The 18,467-nt window shown below is 39.6% G+C and overlaps 2 protein-coding genes across 3 annotated transcripts in view; one reads left to right on the top strand and one right to left on the bottom strand.

Annotated features, from left to right (window-relative positions):
* sppl3 (signal peptide peptidase 3) overlaps positions 1-18,467 on the top strand; it is a 183,471-nt gene that overhangs the window by 84,426 nt on the left and 80,578 nt on the right. The window lies entirely within an intron of this gene.
* Positions 1-18,467, bottom strand: part of gnaz (guanine nucleotide binding protein (G protein), alpha z polypeptide) — a 68,309-nt gene that overhangs the window by 49,487 nt on the left and 355 nt on the right. The window lies entirely within an intron of this gene.

Here is an 18,467-nt window from a genome sequence, read left to right as displayed (position 1 = left end):
AATGACTCTCATTGGTCTAATCATTACACCATGCACAAACATTTTAGCTGGAAGTTTTGCAAGATTGATTATCCTGATGACAGACATGGACTCAGTACAGTTCCTCAGCTTCGCAAGGTAAAATTCAGACACTTTTGTTCATCAACATAGTGGAAGAGCAACTGTGCCTAAGCATGTAAAAAGTCCAGTCAGCAATGTTAACACCTGCACAAGTTTGTTTACGTCTTTGTAAATGAAAGTGATAATTTTGCACACCAGTGACATCAGACAGAGAGACCTTTTCACAAAGTGATAGTACAAGCCTAGAACTGCCTTTTTTTATTTCTTCATATAGGGTTGGGTATTATTTGTGCATCTTCCAATGACGTCACAAACATTGTTGACTACAGCAACTCCACATGGACAAACCACAACAGGCCTGAGTTAATAGATATTTTCATCATTCTGTTTAAGAGACCTTTTTAATGTTTTGTTTTGAAAGTGAATGATTTTTAAAAATCTTATTACTTTTTTTTGTCAATACAGTGATTTTTAACTTTTTTCATAAAGACCCCTCTTTGGTTGGTAAAACTAGTATTTTTATCATACAATACTAGAAGGATATTTATAATGAAAATATATTGGTTAATAAAATCAGAAGAGTGACACATGCGTGCATAGGATCTGTTGAGTTCTAAAGTTGAATTTGGTGCTTTTCATAAATATTAAGTTAAATTGTTTGTTGCTGTCTTACCTGTTCAAATATGGTTAAAGCTATCAATCACAGATTATCTTTCTGATATATAACAAGAGCGAACAGAGAGTCATGGCTGGTTGAGACACTGTAAATGTCAGAATGAAAGTGTTTTATTTGAAATGATGTTTCTCACACCCTTAGCATCACCTCATAAAATACAGTGGGTCGACAGAGGGTGATTTGGAGATAAAGAAAGTCACTGTATGAATAACATTATGATGCTGAAGTTAGCTTTTGAAATTGGCTTCACTGAAAGCTAACAGGTTAGCTTTGTAAGCTTCCATCCAATAATAATGGGATGCATCATCACAGCCAATCATTATGGACTACATCAATGTGATACGTCATCACAACAAATTACAATGTGCTCCGTCATAAGAAAGCGCAGGCCTCTGACAGATCTGTCAGCCCAGGCACAGCTGGTACCTACATCAATGCAAAATTAACATTTTTTTAACAGTGCCTAAACTGATACAGTAATTGATACTTATTTGCAAAATTCATATTCAAAATGGCTCTACAGACCCCAATCAGTGCCACCATTGAGACTACATCCATGTTGTCTTTAGTCTGTGGTTTGGACCAACTATCTGGCATTTTCCACTTCTGGATTTATTTTTCTTTTTCCGAGCTGTATCAAGGTACTAACTCTTTCAATCAAGTACAACCTGTCTTAAGAGACGTCGTTGATGAATCCAGTTGAGGCCTTGAGCGTAAGCATTTGTAAGAAAACCCTAGGTGATGAATCACCATGCTTTCCTCTACGATTGTGATCAACGTCACAAAGTTTTTTAGAACGGGATGTAACCAACAGGTGTTGATGGAGCAGAACAGACAAAACAGGAATACATGAAAAGCTTAATTCCCAAATGAAGGCATACATAACAGAAAATCTGGTAAACGGATGTTGGGGCCGACTAATCCTCTTACAGATGGACATGATTGTTGGCATTTTTTCCACACACGGCTGTTATTTGAAATGCACCAGAGTGGAACGGGCTGACAACTTTAAGAGGAGCATCATATCTGTTGCTTTTTCATTATAATGAAATGAAATAAAATGGGAGAACTGCACTGAAGTCTTTTAGACCCTGGAGATCAGGGTGACATTGAGGGGTTTGTTTGGAGCATCAGCACACAACACCTGCCGCGAAAGGCTTAGTGAAATTTCCACGGACGTTTGCATTTTTTTTCGAGTGGAACGAAACCAGAAGTTTGTCAGTGACCACGTTGACAGTCAAAACACACACTATCAGAGTATCATCTACAACTGTGAACAGTGAACAGTAAACAATGAACAGCCCTCCTTCACATTCAGAGAGCTGCCTCTAAAAGGATATTTGTGTGAGGCATTTATGTTCAATATAGATATACAGTATGGAGCACTATTGCGCTGCTTGGTTGGTCATTAACAAAGCAGTCATATTGTTGAAGCTGTGATCGCTGGAGGTTTTTAAATATTTAATCAGGAACAGACATTTTCTAGCAGCTCTTGCCTTTTCCATAAAGCATTGTTACTGTAAACATCCCCATGACTTCAATTTATCAATTTGCATATTTTAAAGTAAGTGTCCTTTATTGCTTCTGTGATGGATTATGAAATCAACAACTGAAACCAATATGAGATTTTTTACAGCTTGAAATAAAACACAGACAGAATTAGGAGCCAAATATCAGGAGAATGATTATACTAAAATGAAAGAAAGATTGATTTGGTAACATTTAACACAAAGAATGAGATTTAAAAAAAAAAAAACATGTAGGAGAAAAGGGTATGATTTGATTTGTATAAAGCCTTGCATTTTACCACAAAGAGACATCCACTTGTTGATTGGAGACATGAGGTTCCAGTCTTTGCTGTTCAATGCCAAACACCAAGGAAAACAACCTCCAAGTGTTAGATGAGCTTCACATGTCTCTAATCAAGCTGTTGAACTCACTTTAAGGTTTGTAGATCTTATTTCAGGGTAGTACTAACAGCATTTATAGACAAGAGACAATGTTGACAAAATTGTGAACGATGGAAAAACAAAACAAGATTTCATAAGGGGATGAGTTATAAAGCAACAAATCACAGAATCCAAGACATGGTTAGAGTCAGTGTCAGCTCAGTAAATACGAGTGTAGAAATAAAGGTATTCACGTCAGAACCACATTCTGATTCTGAATAGTTTTAAACAGTGCATACTTTCCATTTTCCTTGGAACTCTAATGCTGATTAGTTTTACTGATCCTGGTTCATCTGTCACATTACTTGCATTAGCACACTATCCCCCTAGCTTATGTTGATAACTGAAGGCAGATAATTTCTGTTAATCTTAGCATTTATGCGGTCTGAGGGCATTTTGAATTCAATTGTTTAAATTCAATCGAATGTTTCAGTCAACCAAGCATCTTGAGAAATTAGCGTGTAGTCAAGGTAGGAGTTATTATTTATTAAGGTGATGGCAGCTAACCTGGCACACCAGATGGATGTGTGAAACACATCCATCTGGTAAACCACTCATAGACAGTGTTTAGGAAAGGGCAGAGCCTTTGAAAAAAAACTCGGAGGGTGATTAGATGAATGTTCTGTCTGTCACATCTTTACGGGCCAATCAGAGCAACAAAACATGTGACTGGGCCACTACCTAGCTGCGACCCTACTGAAGTGAATATGAACTCCATAGAGAACCACATAATGCGAACCATGGCAACTCGAGACTTGTCAGTACACAACTTTTGTCGTTTTTGCAAAGAAAACAACTCAGTACTGTTCTTTGTTCTTCTTTTAACAAAGAAATGTCATCAAAAAAAATTAAAACTGGCGCTTTAGCAGCATTCATGTGAATGTCTTCCGCCATAATTGCACCGTTCTCTTGTTGATGTATGCTTGCATATGTCACGACTCCACTACCAAGAAAATACTGCCCCTAGATGCTGATTGGTTCTGTCACTTTCTAACTGGGCCCAAACAGTTCAGAGAGGAGCTTTGCAAGATGAATTTGCCAGTGAGAAACATGGAAACGGGTGTATCCATCTGCTTTTCAAGGGTAACTGAACCTACCACACTGTTCCGTGATGTATCATATCGTATCATATTGTATTGTATCATATACTCCTAAAGAGTCAATTTAAAAAAAAAACTGAAACAAAAATCTTGACTGCTACTTATATAAGATACGACAACAGCATCAGGAGGTAAACAATCTGAAGTTGGTTTGCAGAACATGGCTGATATATCAGTGCTAACACTGCCAGAATAAGCGTACTCCCTCTGGTAAGGAATGTGGCCAGTCAATGCTTATGTAATCTGATTTTATGTGGCAACCAATGTGAATTTTTGTTCTCATTTTCTAGATCAATAAAGTGCCAAAATACGGTTTCTACAAGATGCTTTTGTTTCTGTCAGTTTACATTTGTTTATATCTGGGTTTGTGAGCATTATGGCAGCATGCCATTTGGCATTAGCAATTAACTGAAGCTACAATTTTATTATTGGTGTGCAGCTGTGTTACAGATTACCAGAGCATTCGACTGGGTTTCTGGGACTGAATTTATTATAAACATTGAGTTTAACTGACTTGTATTTCTTGTGCTGACTACCAAGGGATTGGATGTTTCAGTTGTTTAGCAGACTTAGCACACAAATCCCTAGTTTTGATGTGACATTGAAAGCATATTATAAATTGTATTTACATGCAGATACCTGTTTGTAGACATGACTTAAAGCTTAATTGTTATATCAGATTTTGTATTATTCAACATCATCTGTAAATAGAACAACCAAATATATCTCAGTTTACTGTGAATATACAATCGATTTATGCAGTCTTGTTTTTTGTGCTTTTATTTATCCAAACTCCAATCTACATTGACCTACTATATGCCTGAGAGAAAAGTCCAGATGTGTCTTTCATCAATTGAACTGGAGCTACTGGAAAATCAACTGGAGAAGTAGGTCTCTGCTGAGGTTTTCAGGAGTGCCTCCATTCAGCAGCTCATGCTTTGCAATTTAAGAGTTCCTGATGAGGGTTGCCAGTTTTGATGTTTATGGTCCTTATCTGTAAAAATCAGTTGGCCACACTTAAATGGGTAACCATGAATAAATTAATAAAGAGGATGTTGTTTCTTAACTCTCCAGCATCTGTAAAGATCTGTTACCATGCCGCATTTTCTGTACTACAAGACTTATCATGCAAGCAGGGTACTGGCATTTCAAATTGATTGGATGCCATAAACATGGTGGGGGTTCGGCCCATTTTTTTCAAGTCAATCCTTAGATTATCAAATACTACTTTTTTTCTAGTTATTGAATTGCATGAAACAGTAAGGAATACAGCTCAATAAAAAAGATGAGCTTTATAGAAATATTGTGACATACCGAAGGCAAAGAAGCTGCAAATGATAGGCATGTGATCAGCAGCACATTACCCTGACTGTATTTACAGCCGCTATAATATTGAGGAATCTAGGACACAAAGCAGACAGTCAATTTCATGCTATAGCTGCAGAAAGACGGATCAATGTCACCCCAACGCCTGATCCTGAAGATATCACTGTATCATGTGATGGCTTTGAAAAATCAGCTGTGTCCTCTTGCATACAATAGCCATACAGCATGTTTTTTTTTTAATCTCTGAATATCTCCGTGGGATGAAATAAATAGTTTTCCAAACGAGAAGGCCTGCGTCTTTATGATGAGTCATCCTACGTCAGAATCGTATGAGATATAGGTTGCAGCTAGCGGTGTGATCCTCAGCATCATCTGACAGTTTGCACCCCCTCATGTAAGATTTATCATTTTATCCTGAAAAAGACGCATCTGGATGAGCCTTCTTCATTTCAGTCCAATGCTAAATTCTGCCTCTTTGAACCAAATCTGCAGATTAGATTGGACTAAAGCAGAATAATGAAACAAGCAGCGAACCCTTTCATTCAACAAGGATGCTGTGAAGACACATTTACATGAGCTGTCGTCTCAAGACTGAGCCTGTCAGCAACCGCATCTAGGATTACTCCACAAGAAGACTCCTGGGGAGAGTTGTCTGAAAGCCTTTAATGTCATGTAGCACCATCGCTCCAAAACAACTGTCAGACCACTTTGTGTCTAATGGATCACGCAGGATTACTGGAGTGACCCTGTTGAACTAAAAATGTCCCAAGCTCAATTCTCTGTTGTCAAAAGTGGACCATATCAAAACTGATAGCCTTGAGAGTTCACAGGTTTGAAAAAAAAAAAAAATCATACAGCCAAAGGTCCAGAAGTTAAGTCAATTAACAAAAACATCAAAAATGCACCCCTTTTTAGATAACAACAGCCAATAATTTTAAACTATTTCAAGAATATTAAAAATTAGACCAAACAGGTCATTGACATTAGTGGAAACACACACCAACAGACTTCTTTCTTCCCCTTTATACTTTCTCTCTCTCTTGTGTACGCACACATGATGGTGATAATACACTGACAGAAAAAATGTCAGCAAGTACAGCTAGGCTGTCTGCTTGAGTAACCTTGTAAAGCAGATGGATTGGTCAGATTTCATGTCTGTCATCAGGCATATCCATCTTTCAAAGATCCAATCTGAAATAGTTTTGCCAGGCCTGAGAATAGACTTGACCAATGAGTGTCATTTGAGGAGAACAAGGTGGTAGCTAACACCAGTGTAGCAATTAGCTTGGATGTAGCTATTGAATAGCTGCAGTTTTATCTGAAATTGGACACATTTTTTTTTTTTTATCAAATCAAGAGCAAAGACCAAAACAAAGCTTTTAAAAACAGACAAGATCAATTGCTGAAATGTTTTGTTAAAACTGATTACATCATTTTGTTTAATAGATGAAAATACATTTATTTGAGTATTCATTCACGTTGGGTTAACTTGACTTTTATATGATAAATTGCATTTTTCTACACTTAAAAAATTCTGTATAAATTCAAGCCAAAACAACATTTTAAAGTACTTTTGTAAAGCTATATGGTCTTCATCCACTGCAATTTTTCCTTATTTCTTTCACACACTTGAATGTTGAGCATTTATGCCACTTAAGGTAGGCCACCTCATGCTGTAAAACGAGGCTGAAGCAGAAAGTCCTCTTACATCATGCCCACTGTCTATAACCGTTGCTCACAACAGAAGGGACTCCTCTAACTAAGTCAGTAACTTCACTCATGGTGCAAAGTATATAATGCCCAAAAGCATTCTGGGAAAACTCTGCAGAATAAGGGATGATTGTCAAAATAACCATTAGTAATCATCTTAAAGTGTGACGGACAAGATATTTTTGCTCTCCTCTGCATGACTTCTATCCACCGAAGAGCTCCACCATTCATAAACTATAGCAGCGCCTGTGTCGAGGTCAGGTTACTACTAGAGCCTTGCTTCCCTACTACCTCATTTTGTCTTGCCGCTCTGATTGGCTCATAATGAATGTGAAGGACGGAATGTCTGTCCAATCACCTTCTGAGAATATTTTGAAAAGTCCCGCTCCCCCAAAACACTTTGTATGGAAGCTTTCCCAGATGAATGTGAAATATATCAATGCAATAAATAAATGAACAGTCTTTCTGGTGTGTCAGTTTAATGCTTAAATCTTGTCAGTGTCCCTGAAACAAACTGAGATTTTTAACTGAAGCATTCATGACTTATTTGCAGTGATCCATCCATCCGTTTTCTATAGCACTTATCCCGTTGGGGGTCGCAGGGCTGGAGCCTATCCCAGCTGTCACTGGGCAAGAGGCGGGGTACACCCTGGATTGGTCGCCAGTCAATCACAGGGCTGACATAGAGACAGACAACCAGGCATGCTCACGTTCACACCTACGGCCAATTTAGAGTCACCAATTAACCTAATGAGCATGTTTTTGGTGGTGGGAGGGAGCCGGAATACCCGGACGAAACCCATGCATGGAGGACATGCAAACTCCACTCAGAACGGCCCTGACCAGGAGGCGAACCAGGGACCTTCTTGCTGTGAGGCAACAGCGCTAATCCCTGCGGCCCTATTATCAGTGACGAATTGATACAAAAAATAAGGCCAAGCTCAATCCTAGAAAAACTAGTGATCAAATTTTCTTTCATTACCTTATCATAAAACTGTTTTTATACTATGATCTTCATTTTAGATGCTTGATTTAGCTCTCACACAAGTTTGCCCAACATTTCGTGTTATCTCATCATGACATGCTGTCCTGAAAGCGGAGAAAGATGCCTGTATGATGAACACATTGGAGGACACTACTCATTCATTATGGAAAACAATGCAGAGCTGTGTTCTCCCCTCTGCTTCCCCAAAACAGTGGGGCTGTTTAGAGGGTCGAGATGGGGTGGGAGGGGTCTAGGTCTCTGTATGCTTGATACTTTTTTGTTATAATGCTCTGTTTAGCGCTCCCGATCTCAATGGCTGTGTTCCCCCTTCTCCAATCCAGCGGGTCACACTGAGTCACAAGGCCAGCCAGTGATGACAATGGCATGCTTGTGCACAGGCTGAGCTGTTGCTCTGCTGTCTGATGTGAAGGGAGAAGATGGTACAAGGTGGACACTAGAGTCTCGTGTGAGTCTAGTGTACACATAAAAAAAGCACAGATGGGTTTGAGCTTTGTACATTTTTCTTTGCAGGTCATTTTTTTCTTTATAGGCAGAAATGATCATAATGAAAGTCTTCAGGCTGGTGTTATTGGCAGTGTTGTCCTCTTTAAACTGTCACTCCGACTTCATTCATTTGTGTCGTGACATAAGATAAACGATTTCTGTTACAGGAGGAAATTGTGGGTAACAGACACTCTCAGGCTTCTACAGACATTATCGGCAGTTGGTGATTTGAGAAGAGAAACAGGAAAAGGAAAAAGTATCTCATATTGCAGCAAATGTAACCATAAAACAGCCATTAACCCACTTGGGCAGCACTAAAAAACACAAACCAAAGGAAAGTGGTGAGTGGAGTGGATGCTAAAAGGGAATGTTAAATAAAAATATCCTTTATGTCGCAGTGAGGTGGTTGCCCCTGCTGTGAGTTTGCAACAAGTACTCCAAATGAGAAAACCATCTCCTAAAACTACCAAAATTATATATTAACTAGAAAAGCACTGGGAGAGCTCAGACCTCCGCCATTAGCCCTATCTCCCAATAGTGAAGAATCCTGAAAAAAAAATTGCTGGATCGAGGTGGTGATCCAGATCACTCCCAAAATCTAATCAGTTCTTCCTTATGCCATTTATGACAGTTCCTGAAAATTTAATCAAAATCCATCCATAACTTTTTCAGTTATGTTGCTAAAAAACTAATAATCAAACCCTGCCGATCACATAACCTCCTTGACGGAGGTAATTAAACCTCTAAAACCTGCTTTACTGGGAAGCAACTGATAGATACCAGTAAATGGTGGCAGCACATTAAGCTGCATGTTTGAGTGTGAAAGGAGTATGTCATGTGCTCCCACAGGGAAATGCAGTTTTACGGCACTTTAGCGGTGAAAATCAGAACAGACTTCTAGGAAATCTCAGCACTAACTCTAAATGTTTTCTCAGAAGTATTCAACCTGTGTACAGTAGCAGCATTTTTTTTGCCCTGTCAGCATCGACAAATCTAATCTGAGCGCTTCTCTTTGGCACTAATTGCTGCTAGCCTACCAAAGATGTCTAGTGCTACTTCTGATTTGCCCCCATGTCTTCAAGTTTCCCAATAGGCTTAAACATGCTTTAATTCAGAGATAGAGCCAGAGCTGTTTGGTTGTTATTGTCTATTCCTTTGTGTATTTATCTATCACAGCACGAAGCAGCAATACATCATACCAACCTAAAAGATGTATTAATATTCTTATCAAGATTTCTGTTTTTTTTTTTCTTTTAAACTCAAAATGAGCAAAGCAAAACAAACCAAAATAACACTGCACTGCAATACATTAAGTTACACTGCATCATTTGTACAATACTGTGTATCTGAAGACAAAAGTTTAAACACAGCTGCTTTTATAAGGGAAGGACTACAAAAACTGTCAAGTCCACCCATCACAGAGACTAAATACTGAAGTTATTTTCTTGACATGAACGTGTCCGATGCTTTAACAGTTTTAATGGCATAATCTAAAAGTTGAGAGCTATGCCGTATGAATTTGTCACGTTAAAAATGACCTTAAGATTTATCTAGTGTTAAAATCAAATGAGATTAAGTAAGAAATGGGATCTGTTTATCTAATTTTAAAATATGCCTGAAGTTTTGCAAATAGATTTAACACCCACAGAGCGATCTCTTCAAAGAATATCTGTGGTAAATATTAGTAAGTAGATCACTACAGCTGATTTAAAGTTTACTATTAAAACTTTGACATGAATTCAGTTTCACATCCATCACTCCACTCACCAGGCTGTGAGCCCCCAGATTCTGCTTCAGGCACTTGAAATCAGGTCCACATAAATGTCTGGAAACCCAATTTGTGGCTACATATCAATGTCAACGGTCCAGGAAACAGCACGGATGTCTGCTGAGTCCAGATATCCCTTATATAAGCGGATATTAGTCTGTTTTTCTCCTGTTTTCACCCACTCCTAACAGAGTAGACAGGTGTCAGTGCAAACCCTTTATTGTGTGTAGCTCTACCGTTTTAGGACAAATTAGAAAAATTTAGTCACTTATTTGGGACCTTTTCCAACTTTTGGGAATGGAAACACACAAAAACTGCATATCTTTTTTGTACCAAACTGAATCGGACTGCTCAGAGAGACAACCCATAAAAAACCTGTCACTCTCCAGAAACTTTATCATATGAGAAAACATTTGGGGCGTGAGCCAACCCCTGGCTCCCCCATGCTTGAAGTACATTTTGCAAGAAAAAGAAAAAACAGTTCCAATATTTAAATGTAGTTCAGACCTAAAACCTCAGTCCTTAAAACAGACAATTTAGAGTTTGAGGATGAACAAATTTCAGTCCTTAAACACACCTTAAAGTGTGAGGAATGCTGGTGATTGGTGAAAAAGACTTCAGCTAACATAGGTCAGTCTGTTGGTCCAGCCTCAGACTCCACCAAGTTATATGTAGTGGCCAATATTTACAGCTGATATAGTCAGATTTTTACAGCCCAAATATTGTTTGTAGATATTAACAGAAATGTTCATATCTATAGGTACCAATAATTCACTTTTTAAGCTAATATTTGCTGATAGCAATATGCATCCTTTAAACTCCACTGTGTCTCTAGCTAGCAAGTTAACCATGCAATCGAGTGAATTGTGCATTCACATAAGAGGTAAATGCAAGTTTTCTGAGAAGTGGTCAGAGGAGAAGGTGTTGGGGCTGATACTTGTTGAAGGATTTTGTAAATAAAAAGCAGCTTTGCAGTGAAGCTAGCATGCTAGCACTGCTAGCATCTAAAAGAAAACTTTATTTGCATACTATAATAACAGATAGCGGTGGGGGGGGGTTATGGCCCAATTGTTGAAAAACGCACGCTAAAGTGCCCTCTTGGGAGACAAAACACACATTAAAGTGCCCTCTTTGGAGTCAAAACACGCACTGAAGTGTCCTCTTTGAGGCCAAAACACGTATGAAAGTGCCCTCTATGGAACCAAAACATGTGCTAAAGTGTCCTCTTTGGAGGCAAAACATGTGCCAAAGTGCCCTCTTTGGAGCAAAAACACGTGCTAAATTGCCCTTGAGAGCCAAAACACATGCTAAAGTGCCCTCTTTGGAGCCAAAACACACACTAAAGTGCCCTCTTTGGAGCCAAAACACATGCTAAAGTGCCCTCTCAAAACTCATGCTAAAGTGCCCTCTTTGGAGCCAAAACGCATGCTAAAGTGCCCTCTTTGGAGCCAAAACGCATGCTAAAGTGCCCTCTTTGGAGCCAAAACACATGCTAAAGTGCCCTCTTTGGAGCCAAAACTCATGCTAAAGTGCCCTCTGGGGACCTAAAACACATGCTCAAGTGCCCTTGGGAGCCAAAACGCATGCTAAAGTGCCCTACTGGTTGGCAAAACACACTAAACTGCCCTCTTGGGTGGAAAAAAAACACTAAACTGCCCTCTTGGCTGGTTAAAACATAATAAACTGCCCACTTTGGTGGCAAAAAGGTGTGTATGGGATTTATTTATTTATTTCTGTGTGTTCTTTACAGTCCAACGTTAAATCTACACAATTCTTGTGGATGCTGATCCTAACTACAAGCTAACCTGAGTAGTCTGTCTAGTTAGTCTGTTTTGAGGCTATATTAACGTGCCATTTGTATAACATGTAAACATGTCTAAAGTGCCCTCGAAAACACGCCAAACTTAGTGCCCTCTTCAGTGGCGAGAACACGCTGTATGTGCCCTTTTTTTTCTTTTCGCCCCTACCTTTGAAAAAGTCTGTGTACGCCACTGACAGATAGTATCTGCATTCTCTTGACTGTGCTGTTCCATTTTTATCTTACAATCTGCACAAAACATGCACAAAACTGTCACCAATGAAACTGGTTAGAAACTGAAGATGCTGGGGTCTTAAGGTATATTTAGAGGGTCTTGAAAAAGGTTTTTAAAAGTATTACATTTAATGTTGGATTTTCTTTATATATCCTGTTTTTCAAATGCATTTAGTAATGTTGCATAAAAAAGCCAAACAAAAATGTTTATTTTGAAATGAGCACATACTAAAAATCAAAGGCTTTTATGGGAATGCCTCTGATTTTCCTGATTTCATGGCAGGTATTTTGTCAAGTTTTCCTTGGTTTGCAACTTTTGAAATTGACTTTAAGACTTCTCTGAGTGAGACGAGGGGCCGCATTTGGCCCCCACACCACCAATTGCCAACCCCAGAGCTAGACTAAAACTTTCAAGAGTGAGACTAAAACTTTCAAGAGTGAAAACTGTGACTGAAATTTAAAGACACTTTTAACCTAAAGACTAAGACAGAATTTAAAATAGCTGCCGGATTTCACAGCTTTTTAACATTCTGTTTTAATATCACTATATCTGCTGTGTAAAGAGGCACAGTAGCAGCTCCACACTCCTTTCCTCATCAGTGTGTGGTAGGCCCTACTCTCCCCCTCCTCCCTCTCATCCACCCCCTTGTTGTCATATGACTTGTGTTATGTGTGTGCGATGGAACACAAAGTTGCTCTGTTAGTCCCCCTCTGCTCTGCCCTCTCAGATTTGAGTGCTGAAAGTAAGGCCCTCTCACTCGCCAGCTCCGGGAAAACAGACCGGCCCCTGTATGAGACAACCAGCACAGATTAGAAAGGAGGCTGAGACAGAGAGGGATAAATCGAGCTGATGTTATTTCATGTAGCACCAACTTAATCCTTTGTCATTCACAGAGCCCCGCCCTTAGATTTTTGTCTGATTCAACTTTCTGCTTTTACTCACTGATGATCTGCTGTTAGGTAATTTATTGGTCTTCTTTCTCTCTCTACATCAGCGCCTGTCTGAGAGAATCTGTCTTACAGCCATGTGTGCAGCGATGACACTTTGTCCCAGTACCTGGCAAGGATTAGACACCCAAAACAAACACAAGCACTGAGCCAGTTGAGTGAGAGCACTGCCCTTACTGCACATAAAGACACCAAGAGACCAGAGCATAAGGGACATGCATTTCCTCTTTGGTTTTATAGGATATTTCATCGCCCCTACATCTCGTTAACGCTTTAATTTACATGCTATCTTATAAATAAATGTATAGATTAAGTCGTAACGCTGTTTCTGCCTCTCCAGGAGATAAATGACATCTTAGATAAATCATATTATTAAGCAGGCTGCTCAGGGACCCATGCTCCCCTCCCTTGGTATTTAACTGTAATAGAGCTGAATGTAATTGTCCAAGACGAGCGGTTCGCTCACCTACAAGGTTAAAGATGACCAAAAGTGCATCAGACAGTGACACTGGCCTCCTCGGTTCTAGAGCTTTCACCCCAGCAGCCACTGTCGCTTTAAAACCCCGTCTGTCCCTGCTGTCCCTCGCCATTATGTCACCCAGTGAAGTGGATGTAGCAAGTAACAAAAGAGGTGGAAGGAGGTCAGCTCAGCATAAGGTTTTTTCTCACTGGAGCTCTTGTTTTCATGCAGGAAGGTTGCATGATTGACCATAATCAATAATAGAACAAAAACATAAAGCTTATTTCTGCACATATTTAGGAATAACTGGGAATGGCTGTGTGTTTCGTTAGAAAAAGAAACAAAATCAAAGTCAGATCATCTTCCATTATTATGTTTAAACAGTCTGAAATGAGGGTGCAGTGACATTTTCAGTGTGTTTGTGTGTTAAACTCGATGTAGACCCTTATGTAAGCACGTGATTAACCTTTTCAGTATTCTGGGATTTCACACTGCACCCGATCATCCATCATTTCAAAGCCAAGGTCATCAGCGACCTCTGACACGTGCTGACAGGTTTCAGAGGAGAGCTGAAGATTTTACAGCTGCAATTCAAAAATGAATTTGATATTCAGTTTTCAGGGGCGATAGAGGCTTTTCTTAGATTGAATGTGACCTTGGTTTACATCCTAATAGTTAGCAGCCATTTGACTTAGGTTTACACTGAGAGGGTAAGAGATCAGAGCTGGACAGAATCCCCACAAAGCATTGTGGATGCAGATAGTGTCTATCCTTGAATATGCTATTTGTATGCAAAACATTTGTAGTCGTGATTCCAGTTTTGAGCCAAGATGGGATGCTAAAGGCCACAGTTTTCTCTCTGATGTTAACACACAGCATGCAGCTTCATTTGTGATAGCACTGTGCAGATGTTTCAACCTCCATTCTGTCATCAGACAGGTTCCTTTTGAAAAGCTACAAGCTAATGAAGGCTTAAACCAAGTCAGTGGATGACCAGGCTAATTAGCGTCATTTACGGTGAATGAGGCAGTAGCCACGGGTGTGGTTTAAGCCAAAGTCTCCACTTTTTTGAGGTTTAAGTGTTCTGTTTGTCAGATTAGGTGATCACAAAGCCATAGATTTTTGCCATGACTTGACTTGTTGTTGTCACCAATGTGAGGATGTTGGGGGGAATAGAGGCTAGGCTAACTGACATGTGTAAAGAAGACTGTAACCATAGATCCCATCAGGATTTATAAAGAATGCTAGATCTACATGTCAAAATTCATTGAAAAAAAATTCCTATTTGCTTTTCATTCAATATAATTTTAACCTTGCACAGCAGATGGATACACCCATTTCCTTGTTTTTCACTGGTGAATCCATCTTGTTAACCGTTTGGACCCGGTTAGAAAGTGACAGGACCAATCAGTGACAAGGGGCAGTACTTTCAGGCACAGTCAGGTCGTGACGTAACCAAACAGCAGCAAGAGGCCGGTGCAATTATGGCGGAAGAGCTTAGCATGGATGCTGCTAAAACGTAAGTTTTATCAGAACTTGATAACAATTCTTCATTGAAAGAAGAACAAAGAACAGCAGTGAGTTTTCTTTGCAAAAACGACAAAAGTTGAGTACTTACATTTCTATAGTCGCCATGTTTCATGTTATTCCTCGGTAACTGCGCACATGCAGCTCGATAGCTGCTAGGTCACGTGTTTTGTTGCTCTTATTGGCCCGTAGAGATGTGACAGATAGAATGTTCATCCAATCACCCTCTGAGCTTTTTCAAAGCCTCTGCCTTCTCTCAAACGGATTGAAGCTTTCCCAGATGGATGTGTGAAACAAATCCATCTGGCATGTCAGGTTAATATAATTTTCCTATCGGTATAAAAGTTAATGGATAATATTTTTGATCTAAAGAAGTGATAGAAAGGGAGGAAATAAACACAACTTGATATGTGTTTTCCCTACTCTTAATAAAGATGTAAATGTATATGATGATTTAGGTTTAAGGATTTTAGAAAGAAATGAATTCATTAAAAACTTTGTTGGAAATGACAAATTTAGCCTAGTATGAAACAAAGCATCTGAAAGTTTCATCAGGATCTACAGGTTGGTGACCCCTACTGTTAACAAATATACTGTATTTACTTTACTGTATTTTTCTAAAAAAACATAACAATGAATGACACAATAGCTTGGGGCTAATGCTAATGGCAGTTACTCACTGGGTTACTGAAGTCTAAAGTTAGGCGTACGCTGTGCGAAATCTATTTAGTTCAGCCACAAATTTTGAGCCGCATGACTCAATTGGAAGTTGCACTAATGTCAGTTGTTTGTCATGCTGTGCACAGAGGGATATGATGGCTGACCATGACCCTATCTTGTTAGATATTTTAGCTGTATGACTCCAGACACTCCTCAGTGATAGCAGAACCACAAGCAGAATCCTCAGCTGTGAGGTATTTTTTCCTTTGTAAACTGTCAGACAGCATTTTAAATCATCATGACAACAGCAGGAATGACTTTTTTATGCCCCCACCCTTCCTATAATAAAGGAAATAAATGAGAATAGTCCTCCTAGCTGACCTGCAGCTGACATGGAGGGTGATGCTGTTGGTGTGTGTGGGATGGACAGAGAGATAGTGGGAGAGAGAGCGCTAGGATATGACTGGATATTTCAACCTCAGTATATATACTTTTAAAAAAGAATCTCAGATTTTTTTCAAAGTCCGTCCTGACTTTTCTCGTTCAGTGTGAGCACTCAGGTCGAGCAGGACCATCAGACCGTATAATGTTAGCACACAAGTTGTGCGTGATGGTTGTGCGTCGTAAGTGACTCAGTTGCACTGTCTGAACTGACTTTCTGATTGTTGCATCAGGTTCTGATTATGCTGAAAACGTAGTCTGACCTTGTTTCACGGCAAGCCTGTGAGGAGATTAGCGTTGTTGTAGCTATAGCAGCAGTTTTACCAGAATTGGACATCATTTATTTATTAAAAGGAGAGCAAAGAACCACACTGGAAGCTTTTCTTGGTAGAAAAGATGTTTTGCTATTGTCCTGACCGGCTTCAGCTTGAGTTTGACCTACCACCTGGCTCCACTGATAGTGAGCAACAGTAGCAGTTACCTGTAGGGTGTGTTTTGTCATTTACTCCTCGATGGTGGTGCATACCTGCTTCATCATGTTGCTCTGATTAGCCTGTAATGAATGAGACCCTCTGAGATTTCTTTCTTGAAACTCACCCAGATGAGTATGAACTCTATCCCATGCCAAAGCCATGTTAAATCACAATCCCTCAAAGTTTTGTTAAAACTAATAACACCCATAAAACAAAATCAGTTCATCCATTAAACTAAAGATTATATTTAAAGGCTAAGCATCATGGCTGTCAGCAAATTATTTTGATTTTTTTAAGTAGAATTGTCAAGTATTTGCAAGATAAAGCTTCCTTATTGTCATCTTGTACAATGTTTGATTTTGAAGTAATTGTTTAAAAAAGACACTTTGAAGATGTCTTTATTTGGCTCTGTGAACTGATGTTGAGTGTTTTTCAGCATTTATGGCACCTGAAGGTGTAAAAGATCATTCAAATAACAGCAAAAATGATCTGTGGATAAGTCAATAAATAAAAACAATCCATAGTTTGCAGCGCTCCAATTCAATCAATTCAGTTTAACGACAGCAGCAATTTGAGATTGCTAATAGGAGATAATAATAAGTTATGTGTTACTTATTAGGCTGATTTTCAAAGCTAAAGCACTTTCTTTTCAGAGCAGGAACATTAAAATCAACCCTTTAAAGGTTTAACTCTGTCTTTGGGAATTATACTAAGGCTGTGATCAATAATTCCATCTAGATTTTACATTTCCACAAACAGCTAAGATCTGGCAGCATCACAGAGGGTTTAGCTGAAGTATCAGCAATATTCCTGATAAATTTCTTCATCAGCAGTGTTTAGAGGCATGCAGGACTTCATCCTCCATCTTTGCCTTGATTCACAGATGTCTGAGGGCCTCGACATGAGCTAGTCCTGCTGCTGCTGGTGGAACTATCATGGACACATCCAGTGTTCTTCCTGTGTCACATGCTCAGAAAAGACGTGAAATTATCACAGTCTTCCTCCCCGTCTTTCTTCCAATCTGTTACAAATCTTCTTCTTTCTCTCTCCCTTGCCTCTCTGCTGCATCAACCTCCGCCCCTCTGCCCCATCTGCCTCCCTACTGTTAAACCCCCCCAAGCCCCTCGACCCCTCCCTGCACTGGCTCTCACATATACTACACATAAATACACTCTTGATGCTACACAACCAATCGCTACCCCTATTGAAAAAAGAAAAAAAATCAGTAACGCTCTGATGGAAATGAAATTGGAATGACAGAAATCGCCTCTTTGCTTCCCTGATTCAGTGATGAGATTTACATCCACAAACAAATGCAATCCCAGCTTGAGATTATTATTAATGAATGCCGATGAGAACAGCAGACAGCAGGCTCCTCTGGCAAATCCTACAACACTCCTGTGCTGCTGTCAGGCCACAATTTGCCCGCTTATCCTAGTGCCCGCAGAGTCAAGCTCCACGGGATTTGCACACCTCCCACTGCAAATTCACATCCAACATCTAGTAAAGCCAGCTGTACGTACTGAACACCTGATCGTGTGATGGTGCTTTCACTCTCATTTCCTCAGTTTTTCCATTTCACAGCTCATGGCCTGGGCAGAGCAGAGGCATGCACGTAAGCAAACAGAATTACAATTCATGCTTAACTCGTCCTACATACAGTAATTACATGAACGGATAAAAGCAGTCTTTAAGAAACAAGGATGCTCTTGGGAGATGATGAGTCCAATTGCAAGCATAAGATAGCAGCGTCCGCTGGCACAGCTAGCAGGGTGGAGGAGGGGACTGGACAGCCTGTGTGCCATCTATGAACATCACCTTCCCCATTTTTTATCAGGAAAAAACTCG

This window comes from Cheilinus undulatus, linkage group 17 (assembly GCF_018320785.1).
Source record: "Cheilinus undulatus linkage group 17, ASM1832078v1, whole genome shotgun sequence".
In the NCBI taxonomy this organism is placed as follows: Eukaryota; Metazoa; Chordata; class Actinopteri; order Labriformes; family Labridae; genus Cheilinus; species Cheilinus undulatus.
Note: the sequence above shows the minus strand (reverse complement) of the source record. Positions and strands in the feature narration are given on the sequence as shown.